The sequence below is a fragment of the Furipterus horrens genome, unplaced genomic scaffold (assembly GCF_987537825.1).
Source record: "Furipterus horrens unplaced genomic scaffold, mFurHor1.1.pri manual_scaffold_6, whole genome shotgun sequence".
Taxonomy (NCBI): Eukaryota; Metazoa; Chordata; class Mammalia; order Chiroptera; family Furipteridae; genus Furipterus; species Furipterus horrens.
In genome coordinates, this window is record NW_028327176.1 from 57,881,417 (window position 1) to 57,906,182 (window position 24,766).

Below are 24,766 nucleotides of genomic sequence, written 5' to 3' on the forward strand. Positions count from 1 at the left end.
TGGCAGATATTGTTGCTCCCACCTTGGAGAAATGAAAAGAAAACTGAGAACCAGAGGAGGGCGCACTTTGCCCAAGATCACTCATGGAGCGGAGACAAGGTCAGATTTAGAATAGAGCTGGCCAGACTGCCTGCTGCAGGCTCATTCTACCATCTCATACTGACTCTGAGGATTTTGAGGAAATTGATCAGTTTGGTCAACCTTGGGGACCTATGGGTGACATGTGCAAACATGAGGGGGGTCATCATCTCTTTTCCCTTTTATAGGGGTTTGAGTAGGTGCTTTTATACTTGAAAGGTATGTGTGTCAAGCCAGGGTTTCTTTGCATGGTGTTCAAATGGGGAATTCTGAGATAATCAGTAACCACCATCACAAATAACTCCTGACAATTGGTGTGAAATCCATTCTTGGATTGCATGGTCTGCTTGCAATGTGTTTCCAATGAGCTGGCTAATGCTGGCAAAAGAATTTTGCCAACTTGGGAAGGCACAAATTGTCCTTGGCTATTCTATGCTGGACCCAAAGTTTTCAGTGATAAAGAGTAATGACTAGAAAAAAAAACACAAACAAAACCCAATGAGTTACACTCTCAAGTTTCCTGGCTAATTGTTCCCTCTGCTTTATGGGGTGCTGGGGCTCACTCAGATAAAAGTCTCACTCGGGCATGGGGTTTCACTTGCTGCTTCTTCCTGCTTCTTCCTGACCCTTCTGAGTACCTGTGACCAGAAGACAGTATGAACAACTGAAAATTAAGCAATTACTGTTCCAACATTTCAACTGACACTGTGTCCTTCATAGGGGGATGAATCAAATAGGCAGGCAGGTCTATGACAGTCAGAGTTACTCAGGGCAGTTGTAGGCTTTGCTGCATGGTTTTGGGGTTTCAGAATGCCACAAAAGTAAGTAAATGCCAAAGTCTTGGTTTTTAGATCACAAAATAAGTTGATTTTGATGTTAAAAGCAGCAGGATCTGGTAACATCATTTTGTTCCTGGAGCAAGGTTGGGGAAAAATTGCTGAGTTGAGTCCTTATTGAGCACAGATAGAGCAAAAAGAGGCCTCCTCTCAGCCCATGGCCAGCTCCATGTCACCACACACAGAGGCTGGAGCCTGCAAAGAGCTGCCTTCTTCCCTAAGTGACTTGCAAAGAGTCACAGAGTTTCAGACAAGAATCTAGAGCTGCAGAAGGCCAGTTCCTGTAGATGGTAGCTTCCTCCTATGCAGGGCACCTGGTTTAGACTGTTGAGATCCTGATAAAGGCCAGAGCAGACAAGTTGTAATACCCAAATGTCAATAACCATACCAGATTGAAAATAGAATGGAAATAGAATACAACTGAAATTATGTTGATAGTGAAATGTCATTCAATTGACAAAAGAGAAAATGTTTCTATAAAACATTTCCAAAGCCACATTTTCTGCAGGAAGCAATACGCACTTCAGTGGTATGACTTGTTTGGAAGTGGTTAATTAGGGATTTTTTTAAAAGATGACTTCACCCTCATTTTGAGGGTGTATGCAAGTATGTCCTGCTTGATAAAACTGCTAATGGATGGCTACTCAAAAACATGATGATTCCGGGATAAAAAGTACAGGTAGTTTTGGAGCTGATAGGAGCATATGCTCCTGAAAAAGTTAGCATAAGTCAAAATGATGCTGGCCAAATTTTGTTTTTTTGGTGGGTATAATCCATTTGTAAGAGAAGGTTATGATTTTGACCAGGTTCTGAGATTTTTTTAAACAGAAATCATCGCAGATTCTATTTGAAGTCAAGTGCACATGGCATGTCTGTACACTGTGCAGGGTACTCCTTCCTAGAAGATTTGGGAATCAACAGGACAATGCAGCAATTAATTCCACATTGTTTTCTGCGGTTTGTTTTTGTTTTGTTTCTTTCCATCTTGTTTTGTTAGGAAATTCCTCCACTTCAGGAGTTGTGTAGTACAGAAGGGGGTACTAGGGGTCTCAAGCCTACAAGTCACTAAGGCCACAAGCCCACAAGAACTCTGGGAGTTTAGTTTTTCTTGAGAAGGGATGTGGCCTGAGTGCCAGCACACAGCCTGGCTGCAAGGGCATGGAGTGAGCCTGTGGGAGGCACTGTCCAGACCACTGTACTACAGAGCGAGGATCAGCTGAACTGTGGCCTTTAGGTCCGAGTTGAGATTGAAGGCTCACCTCAGGCCTGGATTTCTGCTCTCAAGGCCTCTTCAGTCCCCATTCATACCATCTTTGTACCCACAATCATGCTGATTTTAACGGTTTATTGTGTTTTTACTATTCCATTTCAGGCATTAATAAAAATTTTATAAGGAGGAAAAAATAAAGAATCATTGCCCTTTCACGAATGCAGATTAAGGACTCCAAAGGAGTAGCAGGGCTTTAATTTGCGTATGTTTGAATGTGGTAAAGCATAATTCCCTTAAATGTTTTTAATTTTTATGTTTTTCACTTAGCATTCCATCCTGTTTCTACAGGAGAAAGGAGGAAAACCTTGTTACAAAGATGTAGTAAATTTGCAACTCTAATCTCAAATCTCACATTTCGGAAGGCCTCAATCTGCTATTCTTTTCATAGTGCTATATGAAAAACTTCTTGAACGAAATATGGAAATACAAGTTTTAGACTTGTGATAGAGTCAGAATATGGCTTCCTTTAACAAATGGAAGATACTGAATTTTACAAAACTGGATTTTTTCAAGAATATACTACTGAACACTAACCTTGCCCTCATTTTACAAATAAAGAAGACATGATATATTGACCCTCATTATTAATATACTTTGTGATTATTAAGCCCTTAAAGGCCTTAATATTAGGTGTGGGGAATCGCTCCTTGTGGTTTAGGGAATTGTAGCCCAGGCCGTGAGCCTGAGTTGCCACCCCTCAGCTTATCTTTAAGTCTCAATAAAACATTGCGATGCAGTAGACATAACCAAAAGCTACTCACAGGGTTTCCATGGCAATTGGATTTAAAGAGTACTTATTATGCTTTAGAACTTGCTCTGCTTTTCTTATCTCTTAGTTAAGTATAAACAATCTCTAGCAAGGAATGTATAAACTCTCGCACCTAATGCCACTGTGGTGTCAATATGTTTGATAGACCCTGACACAGACTGGTCACTGTGTCCTCTCTACCAGTTCTTGCAATCTGTTGTTGTCAACTGTAATCCAAGTGCCTAAAAGTTATCGATGATTCATAAATTTTGACCTTGTATCTCCCATGCATACCCTTCTCAATAAAAAGTATGAGGAACCGAGGTCTTACGCTTTCTCCACTAGAGGAAACAGTCACCTCCCTTTTTCCCCAGACAAAATACAGTGTCTTGGATGGATTTGTTCCACCATGGTCATGAAACCTCTGCTGGACAGAGTAGTTTCCAACCAAGCCTAGGATGTTGGGGGAAACTCCGCCTCAATTAGGTATGCAACATATTAGGCAATCGTCGGCAGCCGTCCGTCTCGAGAGACGATGGTGTAGCTTCTTAAGAGTCTATCTGCACCGCCGAGAATGGCTGTGCAGTCCGACTCGGGAGTGACACGGTATCTGTCTCCTCCCGTGTTGAATCGACATCTTGTGATGACGCTGGAGTGTCCTCTCCAGTGAAGCTGAAGCTACAGAGCCTGGGCGGGGTGATATGGAGGGTCTGCTGTTGCCCATGCAGCAGACCCCCCCTCTCTTCGCAGCTGAAGGGTCCAAGGGAAAGACGGAGTCAATACAGCTTGGCTTCAGGTGCGCCGCAGGAGTTGCCGGTGTTGACTACAACGTCAAACCGCCTTAGGGACTCCGGCTCCGGATTTTCTGTCGGGGTTTACTCCCTTAGCCTTTCCCCTGAAGAGGTATGCCGCAAGGCAGCGGAGGTTTTTGGAGTCAGAGTTTTCCTTCTCTGATATTAGGCAATACTGTGTAGTGTTTAAGAGTATAGTCTCAAGTCAGAATAATAATGTTTGCATCACAAATTTATAATTTTCTGTGGGCTCTTGAGAAGTATAAAAACCTTTTTTGAGCCTCAGTTACCACACCAGTGAATCTCACTGAAGAAATCGTGCAAGAAAATGAATTTAAGTCTTTAGCACAATGCCTGGCACACAGTAATTGCTTTAAAGAATTAACATATATTCATAGGCTGAGTAATAAAAATTAAACCAGTTGCAGATAAAGCCAATGTCTTGTGTTTAATATATGCAAATCAATTTGAAGAGAGGCAAATTTGGTTACAGTTATAGATTATTACATTAATGGCACTCATTATGCAACAGCAGATAACTGAGCAGACAGTTTTATTAGAAGTAGGGTTCTAATAGAAAATTTGAAAGATGTAGTTAGTACTGGCTTTGGTACTAGGTCGTGAGTGGGCAAAGATTAGATAAGCAGCGAGAAGTCTGTTGGTGAATGGTGGAAGACTAGCAGACAAAATGTTAGTGGAAAGTGCAAACAAAGTAAAGACATTGTTACAGAAATCTGAAAAAAATGGTGATTTTTTTTTTGGTAGTAGCAAAATAATTGGCTTCATGTTTTAAATTATAATAAGGAAATCAGTCCCTCCATAGTTATTGGAAATTTATATCACATTTGAAAAGTTAAAAATTTCAACTAACAAAGAGATTTGTAATGTCTTATTTTCTTGTCTAAACCCATGACCCTTTAACAGATCATAACTATGTTCTTGGGAAAATATTATGAGTTCTATCAAATAATAATAATTCTTTGACTTAATAATTTTAATTAATTTAATTTATAAGTACAAGATTAATTTCCCTTCTTTTGCTGTTTATCACAGTGTTGAATCTTCCCTATTATAATATCACTAGGCCCTTCTAATCCTACCTAATAAACAAAACATTTTGGAAAAGGTCTTGTGTATGTTTAGGTGCAAGAGAAATATGGGCCTACTCTCTAATAGGTGAGCATTCTCTTTATTCTTTTCCTGCAATGCAGTTCTTAGAAACGGCCAAGATTGGTTCTTATCTTCATCCTCTCCCTCCATTGTCCTTCTCTCTTTACCTTCCCTCACCCTCTCCTCTTCTCTGTCCCTCTTTCCCCTCTCCATCTCCTTTCCCTTCTTTTAGACTCTTCCCCACCCTCTGCTCCTCCTCTTCCTCCTTCTCTTCCTCCTTTTTTATGTCCTGAATACATTCTTTTCCCCCTCAACAATCAGAATGCAGGTAAATCACATCACTATTTCAACAAATTATATCTTTCACACTTTGAATAGTAACATGTGCCAAAAAGACTGGGACCTGTTTACTCTTCTCCACTGCACAATAGCTTAGTGAGTGACTAAAGGTAAAGGGCCAGGGATGAGGGAATTGCAATAAAAAAATAGAATAAATATGGGTTGAGTAGATTGTGATAAAAAATAGATCAAATAAATATGGAGCCATTGAAGAATTTTGATTTAGGGAGTAACATAATTTGTAAAGACTTAACCCCATCTACCACACTATCCATGGTATATACATGGTACATGATTTTTCCTTTATTTCTTATTTTAGATGCCATTTCATCAACAACGATTTCAGCATGTACTTGGCAGGAGACCCTACCTAGCATTACAAGACTGAAGTCAAGTACCACTTCTCATAAATATCAATAAATCATCTTGCTAAATAAACAAGTTATGACTACACATCTTTCCTATGTAAGTCAAAATATATCTTGTACAATGGGGGAACAACAAATGCACAGCTCTAAAATTGTCATGCTTTATAAATATTACATAAAACAAAATTTTATTTTCTTTGCCTTGGGTAGGTAATTTTACAAGGGATTAAATAACACTAGAGCATACTCCATGGAATGTTCTTAAGTAACTAGCACAAGAGGGGTGATCTTTTGATTGATCAAAATAATAGCTAACATTTGTGTTCTAGTGGAAGTCTGAAGCACTTTACCTGCATCATTCAACTGAATCCTCACTGAAACCTTAAGATTCCTGATTTCATAGTGTGACATGAAAGGTGGAGTGATAAACAACTACCTGTATGCCAGATGCTTAGTTTTTAAACCAAATTAATGGTTATGGAAGTATTGCTGTCCAGCATATGCATTTGCAAAATATTTAATTGATTATAAAAATGTAAAGTAAGTTTTAACACTTTAAATTACACACAAGTTAAATCAAAGTAATACTACATAACTAGCCTAATTTTTAAAAAAAGTTTGACTCCATTCAAATTATTATACCAACATATGTAACTCTTTCTATAAAACCTGAAAAGTAGTTTATTGTCACATAAAAATTGAAATTCTGAATGAAGCCCTAGCTGGTGTAGATCAGTTGGTTGGAGCATTGTCCAGCAAACCAAACTGTGGTGGGATCGATTCCTGGTCAGGGACAGGTCCCCAGTCAGGGTGTGAACTGAGAGACAGCTAATTGATGTTTCCTTCTCCATTAATATTTCTCTCCCTCTCTCAATCCCTCCCTTCCCCTCTCTCTAAAACCAATGAGCATGTCCTCAGGTGAGTATAAATAAATAAATATAAAATTTTAAGTGAACAATGATTTATTTATATTTTTATTTATCTGTTATACACACTACACATACATTAAGCTGAGTATTGTTTTAAAAATTTTATCTGAACTACCATTATAGTTTTTGAAAAATTCACAGTATAATATTGATCTGTAGAAATATAAAGTATTCAAAAGAAAATTTCAAGAGCTAAAAATGTAATGCAAAAAGATATTAGATGCAACTGTGAATATATAGTAAAATATTATTTAAATAAAAATTTATAGTATAACAATAACATATAAGCAAAGGAAAAATATCTTTTTAATTATAATTCTGGAAATTTTTGAGTTGCCCCATTTACCCCACAGTCTTCTGATATCTGCCATGATACTAGGATCTATCAAAATTATAACAATCCCTGTAGTGCCCATATCTCATCCCCCATGCAATCCTTCCTTACCTTTCCCCCTGCATGAGTTAAGGACTATTTACACCAGTAGATATAAAGTTCCATTTCTGACACAGACAGTGTGAGGTCATTATTCCAACATCTCTTAATTTTAAAGAAAGTGCTATGTAAAAGCAAGATTCAGTTTTCAATGGGGAAATAGATGCTTTAATCTGAAGAGTTTTTAAGGTTATAAAATTGGAGAAGATAAATTAACTATCAAATGGAAATAAATCCTTTTAAAAATAGCTTATGTAATAGACTGAATAATCACAGCATGCCAAAATTAATTTGCAGTATATGCATGCACCAGTGATTAAAAGGTATTAGGAGCAATGAAGTGCTCCTAATCTCAACAGACAGGTGGCAGGGGCAGGATAGGTGGGTAGCCACTCAAGAAGCTCATGGTAAAAGCTATTTACCAACCAGCATAGAAGTGGTTTAATATTTTAACAAGTGGCATGACTATACCAATCCTACCAGTGGAATACCAGCTCTGAGTACATAATGTACATTTTGAATCACTAAGAAGTTTCCATCTGATTAGTTAGAAATGAATTGTCTAAAGAAACATTTCATCTAGAACTTAACCTTTTATTGACTGTTTGTCTTTTATAATAATATGTAAGGGAAATATTACAAATATCAAGACACTTAAATTAAAATGTACATTGAATTAATTTTAGCATGTTTGCCTGATTCATACCTTGTGGATTTTAATGCATTCTATTTGCAATACCAAAAGATATGTTCACTAAACTTCTATTTGAGAAGTAGTGATGGTCCTCAAAGTAAAATAAAAATTATCAACAGAATTAATGGGGTATTATTTTTTTAACTGCTTCCTGTACCTTTTTTCTTTTTAATAACTCTCCAAATTAAAAAATATATGTAAACTCACTAGCCTGTAAAAAAAAATACATATATATACATATATATATATACACAATAAACTCATGATCTTTCATTTCATACCTATATCAGCTTTCATAAGCTTTTACTTCAAATAAAAAAGCAATTATTTTTAGTGCTACCTCTATTAAGCTCTGCATAGATCAAAAGACTGTTAATTCAAAGAATTAAGTATTCATCTAGGGGAAAAAAGGCAAATATATGTTGAGGCCCATGGGAGGCCACCCCCAAATATCCCACCATGGCATATTGATTGTTTCAAATTAAAATCCCTTCAGAAGCAGCAGGAGTAGGTGAAACTTACTAACTTCCTATCTCTCTAAATGCAGGAAATAAATCTCCATGCAGAAGGTGCCCTCCCTGCTATAAACGGCTAACAAGCAATCACCCTAAGGTAAAGGCAGTCTTATCACCAGAGATAGAGAATTCAGAGCTAAGCAGCCTATGTAAACAAATCCTTGTTAATTTTGCTAATTTACTTCCCTCAGCCTCTATTTTACTTAAGTTTCTTGTTAATTACATACCCCAAAACGTAGGCTCCTTGTTTTGTCAAATCTCCACAAATTTCTTTCTTTCTTTCTTTCTTTCTTTCTTTCTTTCTTTCTTTCTTTCTTTCTTTCTTTCTTTCTTTCTTTCTTTCTTTCTTTTCTTTCTTTTCTTCCTTGTTTTGATTTATTTATTGTTTTTCCATTACAGTTGTCCCATTTTTTCCCACCATTGCTTACCCCCCACACCCAGCCCATCCCTTCTCCCAAAGCCAACCCCCACTCCATTGTCCATGTCCATGGGTCATTTATACTAGTTCCTTGACTAGACCCTTCCCCTACTTATCCCCACTTCTCTCCCCTCACCACAGTAACTGTTAGTCTGATCCTTGTTTACGTGCCTCTGGTTCAATTTTGCTAACTTATTTGTGTTGTTCATTATGTAAAGTAAATCTATATGGCCTGTTTCCCTTCCCTCACATAGCATTATTCTTTTAATTTTTCCATGTACACATAATAAAATATGGGATATTCTCCTGTTATGATGCCTTGTGCTAATTTTACTAGTAGCCCAGTCACAAGAATTCAAGAAGGCTAGAAGGAATATTTTTAATGCCCAAAGCAGAACTTGAAGAAGGAAGAGATATCAAAAGGTAACATATGACTCACTGAGAAATGAAGGTACATAGATTTAAAAAGGTGGCAAATATTTAATGATATAGAAATAGAACATCAGAAGTCAAAAGCATGAATGGGAATCAAGTGTCAGAAACCACTTAAAAACAATCAGAGGATTTCCAGGAAAAATGTTGAGTTGAGATCAACTTTTTAACCTTTCCCTAGTCCATAAAAGACTTCTGGAGAAGCCCAAGGGAAGATAAAATGAAAAGAAATGATCCACATCACTAAATCTTCAAAAATTTTGCTTGGCTAATATACTTTATGAGATAATATTAAAAGAAGATATTAGAAACCACTCTCAAGTCATTCTTTTTGTAATTAAAAGGAAACAAACAATAACTACCATCTATATGCATAAATCCTTTATAATGAAAAATGTGATGTTATGAATATAAAATTAGATAAGTCTAATTCCATTGTTTTTAAAGAACTATTATTTCTTTGGAGTAAAGTCCCCCCAAATGTTTTGTAGGCCAAAGATCATTGGCAATCTTTAAAATTTTGATTGGTAATGCCAAATTATCTATCAAAACTTGTACCAACATACATTCTTCTTATCAATGTTCTAAAGAAAATTACATTCTCTTCCTATCAAAGCTCAGCTCCTATTCAGGTTCTAATGTTGCCACTTTCTTAATTGGCATCTCTCTTAAATTTCATTTTGTTAATAACTATTAATATAAATGTTTTGAGAGGTTTATTGGACTGTGGTTTTACATTTTTGGGGTCAACTATTAATATTATTTACCCATATTTTTTATTGGTGTGTTTTTCTCTAGATGTACATGAAGTTTGTAACATATTATGTAGAATTTCAATGCATATTACTCTTTTCCTGTTAGTTATATTGCAAAATATATATTTCAAAATTTACCATTTACTTTTAATTTTATAGTATTTACTGACATGGCTTTTTCCAATTTTTATGTAGCTAAACCTACTATGCCATTAATTTACCATTTCTTCCATTAGGAATAGACTTTCAAATGTTTTTACTACTTTAAGATCAAATAAATATTTCCTTATAGCTGTCCTAAGGTTTTATATCTTTAATTATTCAAGCTACACACAATTTATTCTGCTTTAATAACTAACTTAGGGATTTAACTTCTTTTTCAAGTAAATCACATTTATTCTAGGGCCACTAATCAGTTATCCTCTAGTTTTCCCATATAATTAAAACTAGACGATGTTCAAGCAAAAAGTACTGGGAACATTATTAATTATTATAAATCATGGATTACTCAGGGAGCAGAATATATTGCAGATCTCCAAGATTTAGTTCTCAGACTTTTTTAAATGCATACATGTGTTAGTGATCACATGCAGTCTCATGATTTTTAAATATCATACATGGCTGATGACCACGCCAAATGAATGTCTCCAGATTTCCAACTCTCTCCATATACATTATATTTGTTTGTTGTGTAAATAGTATATAAAATAAACATAGAGATAGTATCTGTCTACTTGTGCATAACAGAACAGCCTCTCTAGACTTCCACTGGCTCAGGTGACAAACCTTAGCATGGTTATCAGTTCCTTTTTCTTCTATACCCCACAGCTCATATCTCAGCGAATCAAAATACTTTCTAAAGATCAAGATTCTGATCTCTTTTTACTGCCTTGACAGCAACTGCCCTGGTGCAAACCACCATCACCTTGGACCTGGATCATTACATCTGGCTCCTCAAGAGACTCTCTACTTTCATCCTGTACTTTCTCCCCAACTTTGCAGCAAGGGTGAAACTTTTTAAACATAAGTCATGTTGAGATTGGAAATTGTATCTTCTCTTTCAAAATTTTTGACATTTTCACATCTTAATGAACTAAATCCAACTTCCATAACATGTCCTACCCTGCTTGACATAATTTGTCCCTTCTTAGACTCATCAGCCAGTATTCTAGCTGCCCTTTACTTTCTCACTATCCCTCAAGTGCCACAGAGCTTTAACTACCATTTTCTCTTTCTGAAGCTTTTCTCTCCTTCATGTCATCAAATCTTTGCCCGTTTTCACATCAGAGAGATTGACCTAATTATCCCACATAAATTTGCGCCCTCCCAACCTTGTCCCATTTTTAAAAAATTAATTTTATTCAGGTTTCTTCAAGCACTTAGTACTTACTGGGAAAATTACATATTCACTTCACTGTTCATTTGTTTATCCTTGCAGTAAATTGTAAGGTTCAAGACACACAACTCAGTTATGTTCATGTTGCCACATGCTACAGCAGAGATTCGCACAAAGTAGGAGTTTGATATAAAAGTAAATGAATGAATAAATAAAATAAAGCCTGAACCATTAAGATCTGTTTGACTTTATTTTATTTCATCTTTTTTTCTAAGAGCTGTTCAGTTTGGGAGAAAATTAATTATTAATGTATTTTTTATGTTCATAAGCTCAAGTGTTATTCCTTATATGTGCTAGAGTTGCATCAAATCTTTCTTAAGTCATACCTGTTTAATTATTTTTAATTTCTTTGTTATGTATAGTATTTGTTTATAGTAATTTTGTGTCATTAATAATATATTTGGAATTATTCACTTTACCATCAAGTTTTGTCATATTGATTTTCTGGGAATTTATACTACACAAGTTTTTTTTCCTTGCTGGGGCCTAATTGCCTATTAGGCAATAGAACATGTTTCCACTAATTTTACTAAGAGTGAACTACCTATAACACATTTTATACTTAATAATATGTTAACTCCCAATAGAACAGCATGAAGATGTAAAAGAAGAAAGAGATTTTGAGATAATCACAATCTATGGTTTCCTGGTGTTTTTAAATTGAAAAGTAACTGAAAAGCTGCAACAAAAACAATGTTTTGGAGAAAATGCCTTTACATTAAAATAATTCCAAGGAACCAACATAGGTTGCTATCTATTCAGTATTTATAACTCATATTTTTCAAACAAGATCACTATCACATGCATTTATTACTTTTAAATGGGCTCTCTCAAGAAAGCATTGAATTTATATTTATGAAGACATTTATTGCACAATAAATGCCAAGTTAAAATTATTTAAAATAACTTTATTGAAGTCTAAGCAATAAAAGACATTTTGCATTAGTATATAATTAGCTCATAATTATGTAAGCAATAAATGAATAATTAGTTTTTATTCTTAATATATTAATATTGTATTATTGGCCATGAAACTGTAAATAATGATGACAAATTAAATCACCATTTCCCTGTGTACTGAATATCAGTTTAATTGAAGGAACAAATACAGGGAGGGGCAGAAGTAGGTTTACAGTTTCTGTATGGAAAATAATATGATAATTAGGAAATAATAATTTCCTAATAATAATTAAACACTGTCTCATGTACTCACAAGTGTAAACCTACTTTTGCCTGGCCTGGTATTTCAAACACATAGAAGGGTTATAGAATTCTTCCACCATATATCTACACAGAGCTCTTCTTGTGGATATGTGGATAGATTATACTGTCCCACATTTGAGCAGGTGAGGAGGGGTGAGGATAATAATCTAGGCGATGCAAAAATTAGCATTAGAGTAAGAACTTATCATTTTCATTTGCCATTCAGTTAATTTCTAATATTAACAGAGCTCTTTAGTTTTATACTATAAAGCTGGCTTCTTGTTTGTCTCTCAAAATGTAATAACGCCTTATTAAGTGAATTAATCACCCTTCCTCAAAAAAACAACCTATAAAGCATGAGATGGATTACTTAAATAGTAAGTAAAGACTAACATTGCAAATGCTCAGGTCATCACAGCTTTAATTTATTTTTCTTACTTTGGTGGAAAACTAAAGTGCTCCCTTGATAGTCTTAGGAATCATGTGCTTTTCTAATTTTAATATCAAAGTGTACTCCCTTAGACACTACAGTTTAATCTTGTTCATTTTAAAAATCTCTTTTAATTCACTATGCAATCTACAGATTCCACTCCATCTTTTGTTGTTCTCTTACTATTTATGGAAAAAAAAACTCTTTGGCATCTCAATCTGAGTTTTGCTGATTTCATAACCATGGTATACATTAACATTCCTTTGTCCCCTATCATTCCTGGGAAAAGGCAGCTAATTGCAGAGGCTTGATTGGACTGTTTTATCACTTGGTCAAAGCTGCTGATGATTTTTTTCTTTTTTAATTCAGGAGGCATATTATGTCTGCTTACTTTATTGAATGCTTGGAATCATTAATTTTTTAAGACTGCAGAATGGTAATATTCTAACTCTGATTTTTATTTCTAATTGAAATAATTCTATAAAGAGAAGTTTTCACTCACCTATTCAGGTATTGAGCATTATAGTTACTATATAAGAAGCAAGATAAACGCAAGATCTTTCCTCTGTACTACTTATTATTTTCCAAGAAAATGAATTGGTCCCCTGTTGTCCTCCAAAGGTTACAAACTAAGCTTTTTCTTTACTTCTTTTTGTAGTAAACTTTTTATTTTGAGATAATTTTATATTTACATGCAGTTTAGAGAAATAATACAAACAAAACCCAGGAACCCTTTACCCAGTTTCCACCAATGAGAGCATCTTGCGAAACTATGGTGCAATATTAGAACCAAGTTATTGATATTCACAGGGTCAAGATACAGACCATTCCCATCATCACAAAGGGCCTTCTTGCTTCACTTTTAAAGCCACAACTAGTTCTGTCACACTCTCAACTTCTTCATAATCTCAATGACTAATTTGTTCATTATTTCTATAATTTTATTATCGCTAGTATATTATGAAAATGGAATTATACAATAAGTAACTATTTTTGAATTTACTTTTTCTATCATCCTAACTATCTGGACATCTAGGTATCTATATGTATCAATAATCCATTCTCCTTTCATTTCAGAGTAGTATTCCATTCTATGAATGTACTGTAGTTTAATAATTCACTGATTTAAGAACATCTGAATGATTCCAGTTTTTTGCTATGACAAAGTTGTTATTTAAAAAAAAAAATGTTCCTCAATTACTAAAAATACAAGGTCTGTGTAGAAGGTATCCAGCCATGTAACATGAAAAATAGGCATTTATTGAAGAAGATCCAAAAACAAGAAACATCGCACGCAGGGCAATGACTTCTCAGTCCCCTTCAAAGTAGGCACCCTGGGACCTCACACAGTTCTCCCAATTGCCATCCGCTGCACTATCATATTTTTCTGAACTCATAGACAGTCTGAAATCTCTTCCCTTCCAAAGGTGATTTTAGTTTTGGGGAAAGCCAGAAGTTGTAAGACACCAAATATGGGCTGTAGGGGGGCTGAGTCACATAGGTGATATGATGTTTCACCAAAAACTCTGCACAAAATATGATGCATGAGCAGGCATGTTGTCATGAAGCTGCTGATCACCAGTAACCCATAGCTGCAGCCTTCTGAATCATCCAAATAGTTTCCACAAAGGAATATTCAAGCTTAATGCAAAATTTGATGCAGACTTGTTGCTCTACTCACTCAGTCATTTTGAATGGGAAGGCCACAGAGTACACATGCTCACTCAATGGCATCAACCATCACCCCCATCTACTGGTACAGTAAAGTCCTCATTGTTCATGAATATGCATTCAAGTCTATTCTCTTGGCTGCCAGGTTACATCAATGTCATAGACAACATCTTCAGAGAAACAAGATGGCGGAGGAGTAAGTGGAAGCTACACTGACTTCCTCCCAGAACTAGTCTGGATTTACAACGTAATTTTGGAGAAATCATCTGGAATAACCAACCGAACACCAGCTGGAGAGAAATCTTATAACCACGGAGAGACAGAAAAGGCCGCTACATCACAACGTGACCGGTAGGGAGTGCGGAGACACGGAAGGGGCTGGCTGGCATCACAGGGGTAGCAGCTGAAGGGACTGAGAAACAGCTCAGCAGCCGGGAATTCCCCCTGAGAAGGGCAGGGTCTAAACCCCCAGCTGACCTTCCCAGCCTACAGCAACAGAGTGGAAAGTAAAATAGTATCCAGCTGAGAAAAGCGAAAAGCCACATGGTTTCTTGCTAGCCGGAGAGAAACAGCTGGAGAAAAAGAGCTCTTAAGCGGATCACATATGAAAATATTCTGCCCCCACTTACCCTGGGCACAAGCAGAGGGAAGACAGAGAGGACAGGAAATGCTTGGGGAGAGTTTGGTGTGGTGGCTTTGAGGGGAGAGCTGGGGAAACGGCCGGGTGGGTCGCAGTGCTGACTCATCCCCACACTGCAGGCAGACCATTCCTGGCCAAGTGGCATCAGCCTGAGGGGAAGCAAAAGCCCTGCCTATAGGAATTAAGCTGCCACACCCACGGTCCTTAAGCCTGATGGCTAATCACAGATTGAATAGATTAACAACTAAAGGAGTCAGACAAAGGCAGTAGATCCCTGGAAGTCTCCAACAGGCTCCCTGGGCCCAGACTGGCAAAGGATCTGACGCCACCAGGGGCAGATCCAGGAAGTGCAGATCATTCTAAGAAGCACCAACAAACAATAGGAGTCACAAAAATGGGGAGACAGAGAAATAACCCCCCATCAAAAGGAAAGGCAGAGTCCCCAGAAAGAGTGCTAAATGAAATAGAGGGGAGCAAACTATCAGATATGGAATTGAAAGCATGGATTATGGAGAAGCTCAATGAGCTCAGCGGAAACTACAAAGAACTCCAGAAAAACTACAGTGAACTCCAGAAGAACTATAAGGAACTTACTGAGAATTATACCAGCATCAAAAAGAACATGGAAGCTATCAATAAGAGCCAGGAGGCAATGAAGAATACAATCTCTGAATTGAAGAACACAGTAGAAGGAATTAAAAACAGGCTACAGGAAGCAGAAGATCGGATCAGCGAGCTGGAGGACAATGTAGACAAAAAATCACAGACAGTGCAACGAAACGAAAAAGACTGAACAAGACCGAAGAGGCTCTAAGACAGCTGCAGGACAACATGAAACATAATAATATCCGTATCATAGGAATTCCAGAAGGAGAAGAAGAAGACCAAGGGATAGAAAACCTCTTTGAAAAACTAATGACAGAAACTTCCCTAACATGAAGAGAGAAAGAATCATGCAAGTCCAGGAAGCACAGAGGGTCCCAATGAAGATGAACCCCAACAGGCCCACTTCAAGACACATCATAATTAAAATGGCAACATTCAAAGACAAAGAGAGAATCCCAAAAGCAGCAAGAGAGAAACAACTAATAACATACAAGGGAGCTCCAATAAGGCTATCATCAAAAACACCACAAGTCAGAAGGGAATGGCAAAATATATTCCAAGTAATGAAAAACAAAGGCCTACAACCAAGAATACTCTACCCAGCAAGGCTCTCATTCAAAATGGAAGGTGAAATAAGGAGTTTCCAAGACAAAAGAAGGCTAAAAGAATACATCTCCACCAAACCAGCATTGCAAGAGATGCTAAAGGGTCTGCTTTAAGAAGATGAAGAAACAGAGAGAGACAGAGAGGAACACGAGTACAAAGGGGGAAAATGACAATGAATAAGTACTGAAAGAAAGAAGGAACTTCTACTATTTGCAACAACATGATTGGAACTAGAGAGAATTATGCTTAGCGAAATAAGCCAGGCAACAAAAGAAAATTACCTTATGCTATCACGTGTTACAGGAAACTAATGAACAACACAAACAAATGAGCAAAATTGAACCAGAGGTATGTAAACAAGGAATACACTAACAGTAACAAAGGGGGTGATGGGAGGGAGAGAAGTGGTAAGAAGGGGAAGGGTCTAGTCAAAGAACATGTATAAATGACCCATGGACATGGACAACTGGGTGGAGACTGAATGTGGAAGAAGGGGGGGCAGGGTGCAGGGAAGCAAGAGGGGGAAAAAAGACAACTGTAATGGAAAAACAAACAGAAAAATTTTTAATGGGGGAAAAATAAAAATATAAAGAATAGAAATGCAAGTTCAGTGAATATTAGAAGGACAAGGATTTTCCTTCACACTGTATATATTTTCTCCCTATCTGATCCCTCCAGAATTTGGCATTCTAAAGAAGAAAGTAATGACCTAAGTTTCTTTGCATAAAACTAATAAGACCAGTTGTTAATAGAGGTTTTTTGTTTTTTTTCAACTAAGACTTTGAATGGAATGTCATGCCTAAAGGAGACATGCTTGGGCTTTGGCTGTTACCAAAAAGCCCTGAGCAACTGGGACTGACTTTCTAAGGTAATAAAAGTCCACGAGATAAAAACCCTCGTACCTTGGATGGATGAGCGGTCCATAGCAATCTTTCCAGGGAAGGAATGAAGGTTGTTTTCCTGAAAGATGGCTAGAAGGGATCTTAAGGCACAATGGAAAACCAGAAGGACCTGGGAAAGATAGGTGTTTACAGGCAAGGCTGAATGCCAGGTATGTGGCTCAGCTTCTGTGCCCTGAAGGGCAGACTGAAGGTCACCCTAAATGTTCCTTGCGTAAGTTCCAGCAAAGCAGAACTAAAGATCATAAGTGATCATTTGCTGCTCTTGTTGTGTTTATGCAAATGAACAGGATAAATTAAAAATGAACTTAATGCAGTCCCTTTAATGACAAGGAGGGTAATCTTAGGGAGAAAAATCACGATTCAAGGAAGATCACAATGCCCAGTGGTAGATTATAAAGTACTGCACCTAACCGTCTTTAAAGTTTCTTTTCATTTAAAATTTGTTTTCATTTGAAAGTTAAACTATGTCTGTGGCATTATCAAAGATTTTTAATTTACAGGCAAAAAGAATGTCAAATGCCTTGCAACAGGATGTCTTTCCAATAAGGCAGTCCTACAGATTTAGAGACTTATTTGTGGGTTATGTTACATAAATTAACATGTGTTTTCTGTTTTCAAAGGGCATAAGCCTACGATCTCATTACCTGAGTGATTGTCTGTACGTATAAGCCTCACTTAATCCTGTCTGCATTGCTGCCTCCTGAGACTCAATGGTTTGGCCGAACTAAGTGGCTGGGTTGGTGAAGAACGGGGTGGTCTGTGGGCTTCACTTTAAAACTGGTTTCTCTTTTCTATCCTAATGGCTTGGACAGAAAGAGCCTAGAGGCCTGAGAGGGGGGAAACCTAAAATATTTCCCTCAGTCCAAACTAAGTATAATGGGCAAAATGGTTTTGGACAGGTGAGATGTACCTGGCATACCTTCCTCCAAAGAAGACCTTCTTTTCCCTAATGTAGGACATTGAAAAATTAATACCTGTCTTTTGTCATCTAGTGGTTACGGATTGAATGATGTCCTTTAACCCTGTTGCCCCCAGAATACAACGAGGATGCCAGCCTGTTAAACCAAGCAAGCCGTTGTCCAGAGACAGCCAACCAACCTGGAGTCTGCACGATCCTTCCCCTTATGGGAAGGCCACCCTCCCCTCCACACCCCCACTCTTATTAGGGATTTCTTGACCCAAGGGTAGGTAGGACGACGACCATGTCCAGCTTGAAGCAGCTAGAGGAGCTCGAGACCTTCATCCATTGTCCTTTATAAGATTGTAAAGGGTCTTAAGTCTGAGAGGGAGGGGTTGTTATTTTTTATTGTTAAAATATTTAACTAATTAATTATTAAAAAAAAAAGAAGAATATATGAAAGGGTGAGGCAGGAGAGCTTGTATGTACGATCCATGGGCATGGACTTGGGGAGGGGATTGTTGGGGAAGGGGGGTGCTGGGCGGAGGGGAGCAAAGGGGAAAAAATTGGAACTATTGTAACAATATAATCAATATAATCAATAAAATATACTTAAAAATAAAAAAAACATCTTCATTATATTAACAATGGCTGGAATTTTTCAGGACAGACCTCATATACAGAACTTGATGAAATATTATAAAGTGAACAATCTTATAAACATGTATAGATTTTTAGGAAACTGTCAAACTGCTATCCAGAATAGTTGTGCCATGAGTAATGTTTTTCTCCATATTCTCTGTTAGATTAGATGTTGTCACTAATTTTAATTTTAACCATTCTTTTAGATATGAAGTGACATCTTATTGGGGTTTTAATTTGCATTTACATAATGGTGAATGATTTTATCCATCTTTTCATGCCCTTACTTGTAATCTGCATGTCTTCTGTGGTAAAAATATCTGTTCATGTTTTGCCCATTAACTAATTGGGTTGTTTAACTTTTTTACCATTGAGTTTTAAGTGTTCATATATTCTAGATACTAGTCCTTAATCAGATATATGATTGGTGATCATTTCCTCTTACTCTGTTGCTTATATTTGTATCTTCTAAACAAGACCTTTCACAAGTCAATTTTTCAATTTAATAAAGTTCAATACCATTTTTGTGTGCCATTTTCGTGTCATCTAAGAATTCTTCATTTAGAGTTCTTTTCAAAGAACCACTTTTTCTGTTTCATTGAATTTCTTCGTTGTTTTTGTCTTCCATTTTATTGAATTCAGCTTCTTCTTCTTTTTTTTTCCTTCGGTATAAAAGAACAGTTTATTGTACAGAAATAACAATAAACAAATAACAATCACCCAAACTCCATAATTTACATTGGGGTTTACTCATGGTTTTGCACATTCTCTGAGTCTGAACAAATGTATAATGGTATGTGTCTATCATTATAGCATCACACATATTATTTTAACTAAAAACTCTCTGTGCTCTATTAATTGTGCCTCTCATCTCTCCCAGCAACTACTAATAATTTTACTGTCTCCATAGTTTTGCCTTTCAAGAATTTTTTTTCATAGTTTTGGATTCATACAGTATGTAGCCTATTCAGATTGACTTCTTTCACTTAGTAATATTCACTTAAGTTTTCTCCTTGTCTTTTCATGGTTTTATAGTACATTTCTTTTTAGAACTGAATAATATATTCCATTTTCTGGGTGTATCACAGTTTATCTTTTCTTTCATCTACTGAAGAACATCTTGGTTGTTTCCAAGTTTTGTCAATTATGAATTAAGCTTGCTGCAAACATTTATGTCAGTTTTTGCATGGATATTAGTTTTTATCTCCTTTGGGTAAATATCAGATAGTGTAATTGATGTATCATGTGTTGAGAGTATGTTTAGTTTTGTAAGGAATTTCCAGCAATCTTTCAAAATGGCTGTACCACTTTGCATTTCGAGCATCAATGTATGAAAGTTCATGTCACGCCACATACTCATCAGAATGGTGTATCAGTATTCTGGATTTTGGCCATTCTCAATAGGTGTGTCTTGGCATTTTATTGTTGTTGCATATTTTTTTTCTGTATGTCTTCTTTGGTGAGGTGTCTGTTCAGTTCTTTGACCCATATGTTTTTGTTGTTGTTGTTAAGTTTTCACAATTCTTTGTATATTTTGGAAGAGTTCTTTATCATATATATCCTTGGTAAATATTTTCTCCCTCTCTCTGTCTTGTCTTCTAATTCTGTTGACATTGTCTTACAGAGCAGAAGTGTTTAATTTTAATAAATTGCAAGTTACCAGTTATTTCTTTCTTGGATCATATCTGGTGTTACATCTAAAGTCATCACCTTGGGCACCAATGTTATTTAGATTTTCTCCTACGTTGTCTTCTAGAAGTTTTATAATTTTGCATTTCACATGTAGGTCTATGGCACATTATAAGCTAATTTTCTAAAGAAAATAAGGTCTCTATCCGGATTTACTTTTATCATGTGGGTGTCCAGTTGTTCCAGAACCATATATTGAAGGTACTATCTTTGCCTCATTGTGTTGCTTTTTTTTTTTTAATGAAAGATAGTTAAGTATATCTGCATGGCTCTCTAGTCTATTGCACTGATCTAGTTGTTTGTTCTTTCACTAATGTCACAGTGTCTTGATTACTGTAGTTGTATCAGTCCTCCAATTTTGTTTTTTCCTTTGATATTGTGTTGGACATTCTGGGTCTTTTGCCTCTCTTTATAAAACTTTAGAATCAGTCTGTCAGTATTCACAAAATAACTTGCTAGGATTTCTATTTTGTTTGTACTGAATCTTTAGATCAAATATGAAGGACTGACATCTTGACAATTATTGTGTCTTTCTATCCATGAACATGGGATATCTCTCCATCATTTATTATTTGATATTATTCATCAGTTTTGTAACTTTCCCCATATAGATCTTACACATGCTCCTGTGTTTATTAGTCCCGTCTTTTTTCTTATTATTGTTTATTTTTTATTTTTTAGTTTCTTGAGGTAGATGCTTAGATTATATACCTGAGCCATTTCTTCTTTTCTACTATGGACATTTAGAACAATAAAATTTATTTTTAACATTACTTTTTTATGCCTCACAACTTTCTGCGTGTGTGTGTGTGTGTGTGTGTGTAATTCTTACATGATTGTATTTTTTTATTGTTTATTTTATTACAGGTATCCAATTTTTCCCCTTTGGTTTCTGTCCACCCAGTCAATCTACAGTCAATCCCCTCTCCATTATCCATGCCCATGAGTCATTCATACATGTTTTTTGACTAATCCTTTCCCCTTCCTTCCTCCATTGCCCCCTCCCTCACCTTCTCCTACTGCTATTAGTCTATTCCATGTTTCCATGTCTCTGGTTCTATTTTTCTTGTTAGTTTATTTTGTTTATAGATTCCAGTTATAAGTGAGGTCGTATGGTATTTGCTCTTTGCTGACTGGCTTATATCACTTAGCACAATAGTCTTCAGTTCCATCCATGCTGTTGCAAAAGGTAGGAGTTTCTTATTTCTCTCTGCTATGTAGTATTCCATTTTATAAGTGTACCACAGTTTTTTGATCCACTATTCTACTGATGGGTACTTAGGCTGTTTACATGGCTACTGTAAATAGTGCTGCCACAAAAATAGGGGAGCATAAGTTCTTTTTAATTAGTATTTCAGGATTCTTAGGGTACATTCCCATCAGTGGAATCACTGGATCAAAAGATACCTCTATTTTTAGTTTTTTGAGGAAATTTCATACTGTTTTCCACAGTGGCTGTACCAGTCTATATTCTCATCAAAGGTGCACTAGGGTTCCTTTTTCTCTACATCCTTGTCAGCACTTGTTTATTAATTTATTGATAGCCGTTTTGACAGGTGTGATGTGATATCTCAATGTGGTTTAATTTGCATCTCTCTGACTGCTAGTGTTGTTTAGCATTTTCTCATATGCCTATGGGCCATCTGTATGTACTCCTTGGAGAAGTGTCTGTTCGGGCCCTTTTCCCATTTCTTAATTGGACTGATTGTCTTCCTGGTGTTGAGTTGTATGACTCTTTATATATTTTGGAGATTAAACCCTTCTCTGATGTATCACTGGCAAATATGTTCTCCCATACAATTGTTTCCCTTTTAATTTGATAGTTTCTTTAGCCATGAAGAAACTTTTTAATTTTATGTAGTCCCATTTGTTTATTTTTTCCTTTATTTCCCTTGCTCTAAGAGATATATTGATACATGGGATGTCTGAAATTTTACTGCCTGTTTTCTGCTGGGACTTTTATGGTATCATCACTTATATTTAAGTCCTTTATCCATTTTGATTTTATTCTGATGTATGGTATAAGTTGGTGGTCTAGTTTCACATTTGCATGACCCAACCTCATTTATTGAAAAGACTCTTGTTTTTACTGCATTGTATGCTTGTGCTCTCTTTATCAAATATTGACCATAAAGGCATGCATTTATTTCTTTATTTTTTAACAATCTTTTTTTTCTCTATTACTATTTAGTTCTTTTATACCCTCCTCCCCCTAGCAATCACCTCATTGTTGTCCATATCCATGAGTCCGTATTCTTCATTTTTATTTGCTTAATATAATATATGATTTTCCTTCAGAGTTCCTTTCTAACCATGAACTACTCAAAAGTGAGTATTTAGTTTTCCAATTTGGGGAAATTTTCCTGTTATCATCTGTTACTGATTTTTAGTTTGATCCCATGTCATTATAGGACATATCATATATTATTTCAATTATTTTAAATTTGTTGAGATTTTTGTAATGATTTATCTTGGTAGATGTTCGGTGGGCACTTAAAAATGTGTTATTGATATAATACTTTATAACTATTGATCAGATAGCATAGGTTAATTATGTGGTTGAGTTCTTATATTTCATAGATAACTTAGTATCTAGTTTTTCTATCTGTTCTTGAGAGAGGGTGATAAAAGTGTGACTAAATTTGTAAATTTGTCTGTTTCTTCTTTTAGTTTTTATAATATTTTTTGCATCACATACTGTATTTTTATTTCTGTTGTTTGTTGCATACACATTTAAGATTGTGATGTCTTTTTGGTGAATTGAATATTTTTAGCATAACAAATTTTTATTTTTGTCTCTGGTAACTTTATTATATTTGAAGTCTACTTTCTTGATATTAATATATTTCTCTTATTTTATTTTCATTAATATTTTCATAGTATAACTTTTCCCCTTTATTTTTAATTTCAACATTTTATTTGGTGTATTTACACCATTTACATTAATGTAATTATGATATGTTAATATTAAGCCTGACACTTTATTTTTTGTTTTATTTATTCTTTGATTTTTTCCCTTTTTTCTCATTTCTGCTCTACAATGCATTACTTGAACAATTTTTAGTATTGCCCCTTAATTTATTTATAGTATTTAAATTTTGTTCTCTTATGTAACTTTCTTAGTGATGACTCTAGATATTTATGAACATATATACTTATCACAGTCTGTTGTGTCATTATTTTACCTCTTGAGTAACATCAGAACCTACCTCTTCTATACTTCAAATATTTGTACCCTTCTCACTTTATAATGCAATCATTTAAAATATTTCTTCTACATATATTTAGAACCACATTATATCATGTTATGATTTTTGCTTTGACCATCAAACCTAATTTTGAAAACTCAAGAGAAGAAAAACCCATTGTATTTATCCATATTTTTGCTTACAAATTTTCTGCTTCTTGCAATGCTAGGCTTTCTTCTTTTATTGTTTGCTTTGTCTTTAGATAATTTTATTTAGCCATTCATTTAGAGAAGGTTTACTGGCAACACATTTTCCTAGTTTTTTTTCTTCATATGTGACTATCTTGATTTCCTCTTCATTCCTAAAGGGTATTTCCTTTCAGTACAAGATTCTGGGTGGCAGTTCCGCCTCCCTCCAAATAGCTAAAAGACATTGTGCAGCTTACTCTGGTGAGAAATCTACAATTTTTTACACAAATTGATTTTCCCTGTTAGATAAGTATTCATTTTCTCTGGCTACTTCAAGAATTTGTCTTTTTCTACAGATTTATGAGGTTGAATTATGATGACTGTTTCCTTGGGTTTATCTTACTTACTTATTTTCTTGAATCTATAGGTTTGTGGCCAGATTTGGGAAGTCTTCAGCCATTATTTATTTGAGTACTTTTCAACCCTGCTCTTTTCTTTCTTTTCTTCCAAGACTGAGGACATGAGCATTCAGATATCTGTTATAGTTCTACAGATTACTCAGTCTTTATTCCTTTTGTTTTCTATTGTTCCACCCTCTTGTTCACTAATTCTTTTTCTCTTTTAAGTATTTGTTGTGTTATCTTGAATATTTAGCTTTTTAAAAAATCTTTTATTGAAATTTGAAACATTTTTATATTTCAATCATGTACTTTCCTTAAGGCATTATCTGTTGAGTTTGTTTGCTTTTGTGTTACTTCTAGTTTCATCTATATTTCTGAAATAATTTTTTCTTTTAAATTCTAATGCATATCTGAACTTCTCTCTAATGTCTTTAAATTTTTTAGATTTTGATTTATATTGTTCTTTTGTGTTGTATATTTTTATTTTAATATTTTTACTTATTTTGGTTGTAGTCTTGCATAGTTTTGTGGAGTCATCGGGTTTATGAAAATGTGTGGATGTTCTTCAATTCTTAGGGAGAAAGAGTGGC

General features: G+C 35.5%; 1 protein-coding gene across 1 annotated transcript in view; it reads right to left on the reverse strand.

Moving 5' to 3' along the window:
- LRRTM4 (leucine rich repeat transmembrane neuronal 4) overlaps positions 1-24,766 on the reverse strand; it is an 805,389-nt gene that overhangs the window by 283,878 nt on the left and 496,745 nt on the right. The window lies entirely within an intron of this gene.